We start from the raw sequence: 13,327 nt of genomic DNA on the forward strand, positions 1-13,327 counted from the left end.
ACCGTCCATTGTGTTTTCCAGATTGAATCAGGACCTTGAATTGTTATGACTTTTAATAATTCAATGTGTTTCTCATTTGATTATTGCCTACCATGAGCGTGCGCATGAGGATCCTTGGATGTGCCACCTCATTTAATGAGGTTGATCCAACGCGCCAGGATTTTTGGTAATTTCTGATTTTCCATTTTTATTTTCTTTAATTCATTTTATTTCAGAAATTCATAACTCTTTCGTTTTAAATCCAAAAAATAAGGGACCGATGGCATTATTTCCCTTTTTAATTTTAGTTTCTGAAAATGATTTTTAATATTTTTTATTTTTCATTTGATATATTGTGTGAATTTTCTCTTTTCTGGTTATTTTTTATTCATTTTAAATAGTTTCCAATATTCAAAAAATGCAAAAATATTTTCTTAACATCTTTGAATGATGATGAATCTATGAAAAATATTCTCATCAATTTCCAAATTGATTTGAGATTTATTTGAGATTTTAGTTCAATTATGTTATTTTTTATTCATTTTTAATTGTTTAAAAATAGTTTCTGGTTTCCAAAAATGCTGAAATTTTTTGTCAAACTTTGTTTGACCTTGTTGAACTTAGGATGATCCATTTGGACTTTTCCAAGTTGATTTGAGATGGATTTGAAGTTTGACCTTTAATTGTTTATTTTAATTCAAGTATTATTTTAATTCTCAAAAATACCAAAAATATTTTATTTGTTTCTTGACTTCTAAACTTCATCTTACTTCTATTTACCATTGATTGACTTTGATTCTATTCATGTTTGATCAATGTGTGTTGGATATCTCATTTGAATTTCAATTCATGTACATTCTTATTCTTATTCTTATTCTTCTTTTTCTTTTTGATCAATGAGTTAAAGGTTGGTGGTTAGCCTTGATATATGGGAGGCTTAATCTTCCTTGATTCAAATCTAATTCATCTTGATCAAAGATCAAGTGAATGGCTTTGAATTAAGGATAGGTTGCTTCTTGGTCAAGCAAAAAACCTAAATCAATACAAGATCATTCTTCTTTTCTTTTGGCATGGCAAGTTGTAGGAGCTTGGCTTACTAGTCATGGTCTCTAACTTGTGTTTGTTTCCTATAGTTTTATTGACCGGCCTCAGATAGGTGTGACTACTACATGAGTCCACTTACGATTGCTTAACATAGCGCTAAATTTCCGTATGACACAGTAACACTAACTAATAACCACTAACTTTTAATTAAAGCATTTAATTCTTGCAATTTACTTTTATGCAATTTAATATCTTGTACATATTTCATTTGCTTTTGCCCTTTGCTCACTTGAGCTCATGTTTATGTTAATGCAATTTGCCTTTTACTCACTTGAGCACATTATTGTGTATATACTATTGTGCTTGTTTTGTTTTGTTGTTGTGAACCCAATGCAAATGGACAAAAAGACTTAGATTTTAGGACCTTACCTATGCTAAATGGAGTCAAAGAGCAACTAGGCCTCATGCCTTTAGAATGTTATAAAAATGTCAAAAAGCAACTAGGCCTCATGCCTTTAGAATGCTTAATGTTTAAGATGAATTGAAAGGACCTAAATTCTAAACTCATTCTTATCCATTCTTTCTATTGCATTGTAGAACTTTTTGATTTGTGTGTTCTTGTGTGCTAGGGACCCAAACTTGATCCAAGTAGAAGAACCATTGTCATGAGCATCCAAAGTGAGAGACATAAAAGCCATTGGAAGATTCCTAGGAGCTTGATTGATTTGTGTGCTTGATTGCTTGAGTTATTTTCTTATTGCTTGCTAATTCCAAAGGATGGGAGCTACTTGGATCATCATTATGATCTCAAGAAGGGAACTCCAATGTGGTTTTATTTCTCTTCCTTCACCTTTGTATGTTTAGGACTTAGCCATTCTTCTTCTTCCCTCCACTCTAACCCAAGCCAAACTTTTGTGCAAACATTAATATTGTTTTCAAAAATTAGAAATCTAAGCACTATGCTTTTAATTTTTCAAACTTCTTTTCATAACACTTATTTTGAATTGAATTCTAAGTCAACTTTGACCTTACTTTGTAAACACTTTTCATTGGTAAATACAACTCACTCAATTTGTTTTTGTGGTTTCAATGGCCACTTCTTGCCAAAACTTTTCATAAACATTAGCTATTAGGTTTGAGTTATCCTAGAGGTTGATATAATACTCACCTATATCCTTAGTGATGAATAATAAGTCTTCCATGCTTATTATAGGGTTAACCCCTCACTAGCATGTTGAAGCTCTCCTCACATGGTGGATTTGTGGTTTTAGGTTGAGTTTTCTCCCTATGATAACAAAAGACCTTAAGGCTTTTGACCAATTAATTCACCAACTTCTTTTGAGATTTTTACCCCGAACTACGAGGTTTTGATCCTAATCTTTTTTAAGATGGTACGTAGGCAATGGGTTTATCCATTCAAACACAAAATTGTAAATAATTTGTACATTCTTCTCTCATCTCCCCAATCATGTTTGCACAAATAATTTTCACAAATACCAACCTACCTTACAACAATTGTGAAAAGGGCTCCCTAGGAGTACCTAGGATGTTTTGGGTTCTTAAAACCTCCCCATTGCATAACCAACCCTCTTACCTAGATCTCTGACATTTTTATTAGTTTTTGATTTGATAAAACTTCTCAGTTTTTGTTCGCTTTCTAACCTTTCCTTTGGATAAATAGAAGTGCGATGGCGACTCGAATTGTATGATTTACTTTTGATTTAGTCAATAAATCTAAAGGTAACGAATACCCCGCTACAAAAAAGTGGCGACTCTGCTGGGGATCATTTGCCTAGTGGGTTTTGCCTACTTTTCACATTTTGTTGTATTGTATTGAATATTATTTGTGACATATTTTTGTGCAAATTTTGGATTACTGTATTGTTTGTAATGTATGAATTACTTGATATATTAATTGCTTATGTGCTTGGTGGTCTTATGAGATGAGTTCTATACCCGAACTCGAGTGCACTTATGATAGGAGAATGGCATAGTCTTATTGACTTGTGTGGAGTTATTCCTTAGCAAGTTGACTTGCAAGCCCATTCACTTGGTGGAGGTTATGTTGGGATCAATAATGTCACACGATTAGTCGTGGTTAGGCATTACTCTTTCCAATATATGCCTTAGAAGCCAAGGACCTTAGATTACCTAGCCCATCTTGGCCTATTTTTTAGGACGTAGTGCGAAGGTCGTTCAAGTGTAAAATTTGATACGATTGTTATGCGATAGTACACTCATAAGAGTCTCTCTTGAGAATATTTTTGGAATACGAGTAGTCATTTATCCGATAATATCCGAAAGATGGGATGATGACTATGGGAACCTCTTGTAGAACATGATTGTAAGGTATAACCATAGTACACTCCTTTTGGGTGGTTCTTAACCGAGACTCCATGCTCGTGACTTGCAACAAACCCTTGATTCATGATTGATCCATTCTTGTATATCCTTAATATCAATGGAACTTAGGTGTTGATAAGGTGTAAACCATAATCCACCAAAATGGATGATTGATATTAAGGATGACTTGACCCATCCCATGACCTTTGTGTGGTGTTATTTTCTTGATCCTTGAGTGTGATTGTTGCATCCATGCATTCATGTATTCATACACATCATCAACAATGAGAAAATTTTCAAGGAACTTAAGAGGTCTATTTGCAAATTTTCAGACATGGATAAGCAAAGAAGGAATACGAAGAAGTACAGTTTCAGACAACCCGACTTGAAAGAGTTAAGGAGTTTGACGTCCTATGTATTAGACCCCTTGGAGTTCAAGGCTCGTCATGGGAAGCTTCTGTCTATTCTTGCTACTCAGGTGGATGAAGGTCTGATGAGTGTGTTCGTGCAGTTCTATGATCCCTTGTACCGTTGCTTCACATTTCCGGATTTCCAGCTTTTGCGTACACTTGAGGAGTATGCTTATCTTGTGGGTATACCTATTCTAGATCAGTTGCCGTTCAGTGACTTGGAGAGGGTTCCTACTTCTCAAGAGATTGCTGATATGTTGCATATAGATGAATCTATTGTGGGTGCTCATATAACTACCAAAGGTGGAATTCAAGGTCTCCCATCTGATTTCCTCATTACTCAAGCTACTATGTATGGGAAGGCCATGAGTGAGGATGCCTTTGAGGCCATATTTGTACTTCTCATCTATGGGCTAGTGTTATTCCCCAACATCGACAAATTTGTGGATGTGAATGCTATTAGGATTTTCTCTACTCTTAATCCCGTTCCTACTCTGTTGGGTGACACTTATTTCTCTTTGCATATGAGGAATGCAAAGGGTGGTGGTACCATTGTGTGTTGTTTGCCTCTGTTGTACAAGTGGTTTATTTCGCACTTGCCTCAGATGGTCGCCTTCAGGGAGAACAAAGGATGTCTACAGTGGTCCACGAGACTTATGTCTCTCACTAATGATGATATTTTTTTGGTCTCGAGAGCTTTGGACGATTGTTTCTAAGGTTCCATAGGATGTTCATTTTCCTTCTCTCTTGTATTATTTGGTTACCAATACTATACTTCTTTGGTGTAAAAATATTTTCCAGATATTATTGATATGATTATCCATATATATGTCTAAATGATTAATATTTTCCAAATGTTTGCAAATAGAACTCTAAAGTTTCTCTGATTAAAAAATAAATCATATGCACAAGCATTGCATGCATCATGTGCATAAGCAGGTTTTGTTCTAGGGCTTCCTATTCAGTGGTCTAACTCTGTGTTCTTCATTTATTTTGAAGACAAGCTGACGCACCGGTACTACACCAGAGCCAACTCATCAAAGCTAATGGATCACCTAGAGTAAGAGAACAGATAATTGAAGGAGGAAGTGGCAAGATTGATTGCCCTGATGGAGTCTTTCTTGGCCTCCCAAAGGCAGTCGTCTCCAACGCCTTCAACTCCTCCCCAGAGGACGGTCATATCAGAGATTGCTTCCTCTACCGTGCCTGATGCCAGTGCCCACTTTACGCCATCAGCTATGCCAGCCGGGTTTCCCTGGGGGATGCCCGCGAACTTTGTTCCAGAGGGTCACGCCCCAACGTTTGCTTCTCTGCCGGCATCTAGCCCGGTCCTCGCTGTGCCACCTCCAGTCGTGCATACTTTGCCGAGAGTAGATGACACCATTTACCACTCTGAGCCATCTAAGGGCCCAGACGTGTATGAAAAAATGGATACTATGAACGATCAATTCCTTAAGCTTCGCAAGGAACTCAAAACTCTCAGAGGGAAGGACCTCTTTGGCAAATCTGCTGTTGAGCTTTGCCTTGTTCCTAATGTCAAGATTCCTGTAAAATTCAAAGTGCCTGACTTTGAAAAGTACAAGGGAAATACTTGCCCGCTCAGCCATTTGGTTATGTATGCATGCAAAATGTCGACTCAAACCGACAATGATCAACTCCTGATCCACTATTTCCAGGACAGCCTGTCCGGTGCCGCCCTGAGATGGTACATGGGTTTGGATAGCGCGAACATCCGCTCCTTCAACGACCTTGGTGAAGCCTTCGTCAAGCAATACAAATACAATGTTGATATGGCTCCCGATAGGGACCAATTGAGGGCCATGTCTCAGAAGGATAAGGAAACTTTTAAGGAGTACGCCCAGAGGTGGCGAGAATTGGCTGCACAAATTGTGCCTCCGCTAGAAGAGAAGGAAATGACCAAGATCTTCCTGAAGACCTTGAGTTCATTTTATTATGAGCGAATGATTGCTAGCGCTCCTTCTGACTTCACCGAGATGGTGAACATGGGGATGCGTCTAGAAGAAGGAGTCAGGGAAGGGCGCCTGACTAGAGAAGAAGGCTCTTCTGCCAAATGTTATGGGGCGTTTGCGAAGAAGAAAGATGGTGAGGCACATGTTGTGACCTCCCATGTTAAATCTAGAAGACCCTCTATGAAGAGGAAGACTGTGCGTCCAACCAGTAATCGGCACCAGGTGGCTCATATAGCGTCTGTTTTCAGAGAAAATCAGTAATATCAGCATCATAATCAGAGCCAGCAACAGCATCATCAACAATATTAGGAACAACAACACCGTCCTCAATAGTAGGCCTACCATCCTCGAAACAACAACCAGACCAGTACAAGCTATGATAGGAAAAGGGTCACTTTTGATCCTATTCCCATGACCTACGCAGAGCTATATCCTTCTTTAATTGAAAGGAAACTGATCACTCCACGTGACCCACCTGCTATACCTACCAACCCTCAATGGTGGTATAAGCCCGAGCTTCATTGTGTTTATCATTCCGGTGCTCCCGGACATGATGTGGAGAATTTCTACTCGTTGAAGACCAAGGTTCAAGACCTTGTTAGAAGCGGTATATTGTTTTTCGAGGATGTAGGTCCTAACGTCAAGAAGAACCCATTGCCCGAGCATGGGAAGTCTGTTGTTAACATGGTCCAGGGTTGCCCTGGTAAATATAAGGTCAGATATGTCAGCCATATCCGACAATCTTTGGTCGAGATGCACAGACTGTTGTGTGAATACAGTCACTACGAGCATGACCATGACAGTTGCTATGTTTGCACTGTCAATGAGAGAGGATGTCGTCAAGTCAGAAAATACATCCAAGAAATGCTGGATCAAAGTGTAATAGAGATACTTCAGAATCGTGATGAGGATGATGAAGTTAATGTGATATCACCTGTATTAAGGATACCTGAGCTTGTTGTCGTCCGATATGATGGTAGCAAGCATAAGGCTTCTCCCTCTCTCATAATTCAGCCAGCTGGCCCTGTACCATATTCTTCCGACAAAGATGTTCCCTATCATTATAATGTTCTGGCATTGGAAGATGGGAAGGAGGTGCCCCTACCCCCACTTCTGTTGTGAATATTATTGATGTCAGCGGTTTGATCCTTAGTGGTCGTGTTTTTTCTACGCCGCTGAAACGCCAGGCTGACACCAGAAGAGCTGATGTTGCTGATAGTGCCACCCGTCCCGTTGGCAATTCTTCCAATTGTCCGAATCCGGCACTTGCTGTTAATAGACCTGTCGATGCTGTCAAAACTCCTGCCTTGCTGGCCAGAATGGCATGATTAGAGAGGACTGTGATGAGATGCTGAGGCTCATCAAGAGGAGTGAGTACAATGTTGTGGATCAGCTTCTACAAACGCCTTCAAAGATATATGTGTTGTCTTTGTTAATGAACTTTGAGCCACACCGTGAAGCTTTGAAGAAGGTGTTGGACGTGTGTCGCATCGCGAAAAACAACCGGCGGGAAAAAGACACAGAGCCGCCACCGTGCGTTATTTATCCCAAAGGAGGGAAAGGAAACGCTCGAAGTAAACCTAAGAAAGGGAAAGGAATGGTCTTATGACCAGAGATTGCTAGGTACGGGAGTCGGTTACTGTCGCACCTCAAAAAATGATGATAATGCGATCCCTCGCGATAGGACGCGGAAAAAATGTTGTTCGAAAACAGAGTCGCCACCGAACTTTATTCATTCCAATGAAGGAATAGGAAAATATCAAGAAAACCTCTAAAAAAAGAATAATGGTCGTCGCAACCATATTCGGGTTCGGGAGTCGATTACGCAAGGGGAAGGTATTAGCACCCCTTACGTCCGTTGTACTCAACGGGAACCTTTTAGTCTGATTTTGCTATTTGACTGTTAGTTGACTGTTATTTGCTTGCTTCGAGTGATTAGAATTGATGATAGATATGGATGAAGACCTCGGGAAGGGGGAAATGGGAGGTTTTTTATTAGTGTGCTCGCGAAGATACAACAATCTCCTGCCTACGTGTCCTTATGGTGCAATAAGGAAATCAGAGCATTCGTAGTTCGGGCTACTACGAATATTTGGTGGTTTTGTTTTGATGAACGACTGTGTAGGTTGGCGTTCTAATGGCTAAATGCTGGCTTGTCTACTCTCGGGGGAGGCTCTAGCACTTGGTTTGTTGTGCGCATTAGAAAGGATTGACAGTGTTCTTTTGGAAAGAGTTTTGGTCACGCGGGGGTGACAGGTTGAATTGATGTGTTTGGGTGTTTTGGTTTGGTTTCGATCGCTCGGGGGCGATAAATTAGGTTTAATTTGTTTGAGATGTTTTTGGATAATGACGAAAGATTGAGCAATGTGGTGTACACCAATCGTTCAATTCTCTCGAGGAGTAATAAGGCAAACGCCTTTTATTCCCTTTTCGTTTGAATTATTTTGAAAGTTTGTTTGTGGATGTTGAATACGCACGGTAGTGAGGCGTACGCCTCCTACTTGCTTATTCAAGGAATAACGAGGCGTATGCCACCTATTCCTTTATCCAAGTTTATTTAACGTGTTTTAGTCGGAAGTCGATAATTTGTGCAATATGGCGTACGCCAATTATCCAAATAATCGAGAGATGGCGAGGCGTACGCCTCCCATCTTTTATCATCCGAGGTTTAAATTGTAAAAGATATGTTTAGATGTTGTATTTGATTTGCGAAGATAGTTTGTATTTGAATTGGTAGGTTTGGATTTGTCGATAATTTGAGCAATGTGGCGTACGCCAATTATTCAAATAATCAAGGAATGGGAGGCGTACGCCTCCCATTCTCTATTGAAGTTTAAGTTATAAAGTTTGTTTTTGTGAAATTGTGTTTGACATAAAAGATGATTTGAGTTTATTCGATTGTGTTTTAATTTGATGACGAAGATTCGAGCAATGTGGCGTACGCCAATTATTCGAATAATCGAAAGATAGTGAGGCGTACGCCTCCTATCCTCTTTTCATCTGAAATATGGAATTACAAGGATTTGGAATTTGTCGAAATGATTTGAAATATTATGATTTGAAGTGTTGTGGTTTGAATAAGGTTTTAATTTGATGACGAAGATTCGAGCAATGTGGCGTACGCCAATTATTCGAATAATCGAAGGATAGTGAGGCGTACGCCTCCTATCCTCTTTTCATCTGAAATATGGAATGAAATGATTGTAGAATTTGTAGTTATGATTTGAAATAGTATGATTTGAAGTTTAATCGGGTGACAAGAACTTGCGCAATATGGCGTACGCCAATTATTCAAATGCTTGAGAAATAGTGAAGCGTACGCTTCCTATCTCCTTTTCAACCCAAGTTTATTTTAAAAGAGAAAATTCTTTAGAAGTTATATTTGATTTGAAAAATGATTTGAATTTGGAAATTAGATCTGATTTTGAAAAGTGATTTGAATTTGCGTGACTTAAGATTTAATCGGGTGGCAAGAACTCGCGCAATATGGCGTACGCCAATTATTCGAGTGCTTGAGAAATAGTGAAGCGTACGCTTCCTATCTCCTTTTCATCCCAAGTTTATGTTTGGAAGAGAAAATTCTTTTGAGATTGAATGGTTTGAAAAGTGGTATGAATTCGTGTTTATAAATGAAATGAATTTTATTTAGTGTATTATTTCATCTACTCGATTAATCAATAACCAAGTAGGTTTCATTGTAAGGAAGCCCAAGAGTAAGCTATGTGAGGTTGATGGCGATGCGAACAGCAATCGACTTACAAGGGTGTTTAAAAATGGGCTCGATGTTGAATCGAGAATTGTATGATTTGTGCTTTTGAAATTGGTTTTGTATTGATGACAAAATGGAACGAAATGATGTGAAGTGATAATTGAAATTCGATTAAATCACTTGTCTAAAATAGTCAGAAATAATTATCAAATCTATTTGATTTAAACCAAAGATTCGAGATGGTTAAAATTAATTATTAGGATTAACTAATTTAAACAAATCTTGATTAATCAATTAATTAAATAAAAAAAATGATCGAAATAAGTGAACCACAATGTGCTCAAACCAATTTTCACGAGATGACAACATACCTAATATCATTCGCAAAAATCCTAATGTGGCAAATATTATATTACTGTATTGAAAATTGAGCGGTATATTGACATGAAATTGTCGAATCCGCGAGTCAAAAATAAGTCCTATTAAATAAGGAGATGAAATAATATTTAGTAATAAACCAATAGCAGGAGGGGTGCAAGCAAAGCACAGGAGGGTGATGGTACCCAAACCATTAATTGGGTCAGGCCCAAAACACATTCCAATTACCAAAACTCACTTAACTATACTAATCATATAGTTAATCCCTATTAACAAATGCATAAAGAAGAAAAAAAAAACAAGTTTAGCACAAGATTTTCTCAAACAATCAGAAGAGGCAAGGAGTTTTTAAAGTTGGATCACCTAATCCATCGCTTCAGTACCTACACATCCCCAGCAGCACAAATCACTCAATGGATCGCTTCAAAACCCACTTCTAAATCACGTTGTTCGCAACTTTCACACTTATGTTAACTTCCCCTGCATCGTCCATGTCATGATCGTCTCTGCCTTCATGATGATGCATCGTCGGCCACGGAACTCAGCGCAAAGATGGTGATGATGAAGTTTGAAAACTTGTACTGTATAGCTACTGGTGATGGTTGAGTTGCAACATTTGTTGACAGGGATGATTCGGTTTAAATATGGGGAGGTTATGTACCAAAAAAACTTATTCAAGCATTATAATAAGTCGGGTTTGCTGGCGGTTGTAGCTGTTGGGGATGGAAGGAGATTTTCGGTGAGGGTTTTGTGGTGGTAGATCGGAGAGAAAAAGGGTCGTGATTGGGGTTTCGGTGATGAGTGGATGAAGAATTGAGGGTCAAGGAAGGATGGGTGTGTAGTTAGCGGTGGTGGAGGGTTGATTTAGGTGAAGAAGATGAAGGTGTGAGGTGAGGTAGGGTTAATGGAGACGGAGGAGGCGGATGTAGGAGGGTTAGGGTTGAAGTGGGATTTCGGCAGGGTAACAGTATCTTTCTTCCCCTCCTTTTCAATCGATTTGATCCCCCTTTTATAGAGTGAAGTGAGTGGCAAAATCCATGAGCTGTCAAGAGATCATGAGAATCATTCCGTTGGAAGGAAAATTCTCTTTAGATTTTGTGGTCCCTGAATGAGGTACGTCTGGATTTGTTATTGGAAAATATCTCTAGATGCGTATTGATTTTGTTTTTTTCACTGCTGTAAAATACCTACGTGTATGGTAAGGGACTTCTCTTTTTACTGTCCTGTAACTCTTAGTTTTTCACAGGTTCTCATCATGATTTGGTGTCTGCTTAAGTTCTGCATTACTTTCATGCTTGATGCGTGTTGCGTTTAACCTACTCATCTCTATGTTACTGCAGGTGCATCCCAATTCAATGGTTGGCTCAAGGCAAAGCAGTGAGATTTAGCAGGTTTTGTGTGAGGATGCCATCGTTTATCATTTTGTACTGTCGTTTGCAACTTGGAATGAATGTGCTTTGCATGGTTGAGTGGATTAAATTGAAGTTAGGAGTTGATATCTGTTTCAGGGCTATTTACAGGTTCATCCCAATGCCTGAAATTGATTTTAAATGCTGCATTTGTTCATGACTCGGTCTGTTGATATGCAATGTGTTGTTCCAGGTCCAAAGTTTGGAATTGTTTTAACCATGCTACCGATCATGACTCAAAAAGGCATTCGGCGTGTTTGTGGTATGCAGGTACAAGGATAATTTAGAAAACCATTTTCTCACTTGGAAGTAGCATTAGATCAAACACGTACCATAGCCGTCGACGCACATTATCAAGCTTGGAGATCATTTCTTGTAATACGATCGGTCTGTTTGTGTATAGGGCTTAAGTGTGGTTTGTGTTTTGGTGAGGTAAGTTGTACTTGGTTCGTTTTTGGATTGTGGATGTATTCACTCAACTATGTTATGTTGTGGTTTCATGCTCATGACTTGTGGTTGTTTTGCAGGTTGGGACGTCATGTCGGTTTGGTTATGCAATTAGAGAAATGGTAAGTGACTTGCACTCTCGGAAATGGCTTTAATGCATGGTTGGTACCGCTAATACATATTGCTGAATTTGTTGTTAACGGTGACACTACATTTGGTGCGAAGCGTATTGCCATTGCAACTAACTACTGCTGGTTATTGATTTTAATCTTGGACTGTTAGGGACGTCGATTTTAGCTTGGCATTTTGTTGCTGCAGGTTCTATAGGTGTTGTATCGTGAGTATGCATGGTTCTTGATACTAACCAAATGGCCCTGCAATGGATTTCTATCCTGCCATGCGTTCGGTTATTCGCGGCTGCCACTTTAGAGTTTTTTGAAGGAGTGTTGATGCATCAACGGCAATGTTGGTTAACATGGTAGTTAGCTCAAGTTAAAGACACAGTTGCAGGTTATAAGTCGGTTGTGATTTACCCTTTCAGAACAATCGGTAAGGTTGTACATACCACAGGTAACACAATTTTAGCAATGTACGTTTCCTGTTCGTACTTGGAACTGCTGTGAGTTATGATTTGACTAGGCCACTTTGTTGCAGGTTCTTTTAAAACTTGTAGCTTTCCATATGCTTATGTGCCCTTTTATCCTTACGCACCTGTATTCACACTCACATTGTCGGCATGGCGCTGCTAGCTCTTGGATCTATAGGTCACCGCATGACACGGGAGCGAATCTGTCATAACGTCCTTGGAAACCAATGTAATGAGGAACCTGAGAAACTGTCACGGCCAACTGATGGATTATTTTAGCTTTAGAATCTTATTTCTTTCCTTTGTCTGGGTTGTAACATTAGCGCATCACGGTTTGAAACGCATATGTGTCGGTCGATCTTGAAACAACTGATTTGTATGCCGTAGTGTTAGTTTGAAAAAATGAAAAAATGTAATTTTAATGTGTGAACATGTTTTGCCAATATACTGCACTTGCAGTTTCAAACATAAACCATGCAGTTTCAAACATAAACCATAATAAGCCAAGGGTCTTATGGCAGAATAACAACAGGATGTGGGGTTCTTGTATTTATGGACTTGGCTTTTTGTGATTCAACTTTTTTCTTAATCTTTCATGCGAGTGGACATTTCTACCTAGCATTTGTGTCTTGAGCGAAATGAATAATGCGTGAAATTTCTTATGAATGAAAATGCATTGATGTACCTTAGTCTCTTGTGAGTCATGTGTGAGTGGAGGTATCTCTTAATTTGGGCAACACCACCATAATCTAAATGGACATTTTATGGACCAAGTACTTATGGTAATAACAATGGCAAGAAGTGGAATACCCTAAACCAAATTAAAATATGCAAAACATGGATCATGTGTCCCCCTTCTTTTAAAAACAAATGGACTAGTTCAATCATGTACTCAGAACCAATCGAAAGGACCTAATCATATGGTGCACATGTGGTAGCATGAGGTTTATAAAATTAATAACAAGAAAATCCACAAACAAGGACTCTTGTACAATAGGTTGAGTGACATTTTCCCAAGTTACAATACTAAGTCACAATGTCATGAAGGAAGG

The 13,327-nt window shown here is 38.8% G+C and overlaps 1 long non-coding RNA gene across 2 annotated transcripts; it reads left to right on the forward strand.

The window, feature by feature from the left end:
• Positions 1-9,843: 9,843 nt before the first annotated feature.
• LOC127105522 (uncharacterized) lies at positions 9,844-12,768 on the forward strand. Of its 2 annotated transcripts, none has more exons than XR_007795030.1 (6): positions 9,844-10,946; positions 11,174-11,353; positions 11,436-11,674; positions 11,770-11,811; positions 12,008-12,259; positions 12,344-12,768. It is a non-coding gene; the product is annotated as an uncharacterized LOC127105522 (long non-coding RNA). The 2 variants fall into 2 exon arrangements; XR_007795029.1 differs by having other exon boundaries at positions 11,513-11,674.
• The last annotated feature ends 559 nt before the right edge of the window (positions 12,769-13,327 follow it).

This window comes from Lathyrus oleraceus, chromosome 7, assembly GCF_024323335.1.
Source record: "Lathyrus oleraceus cultivar Zhongwan6 chromosome 7, CAAS_Psat_ZW6_1.0, whole genome shotgun sequence".
NCBI classification, from domain to species: Eukaryota; Viridiplantae; Streptophyta; class Magnoliopsida; order Fabales; family Fabaceae; genus Lathyrus; species Lathyrus oleraceus.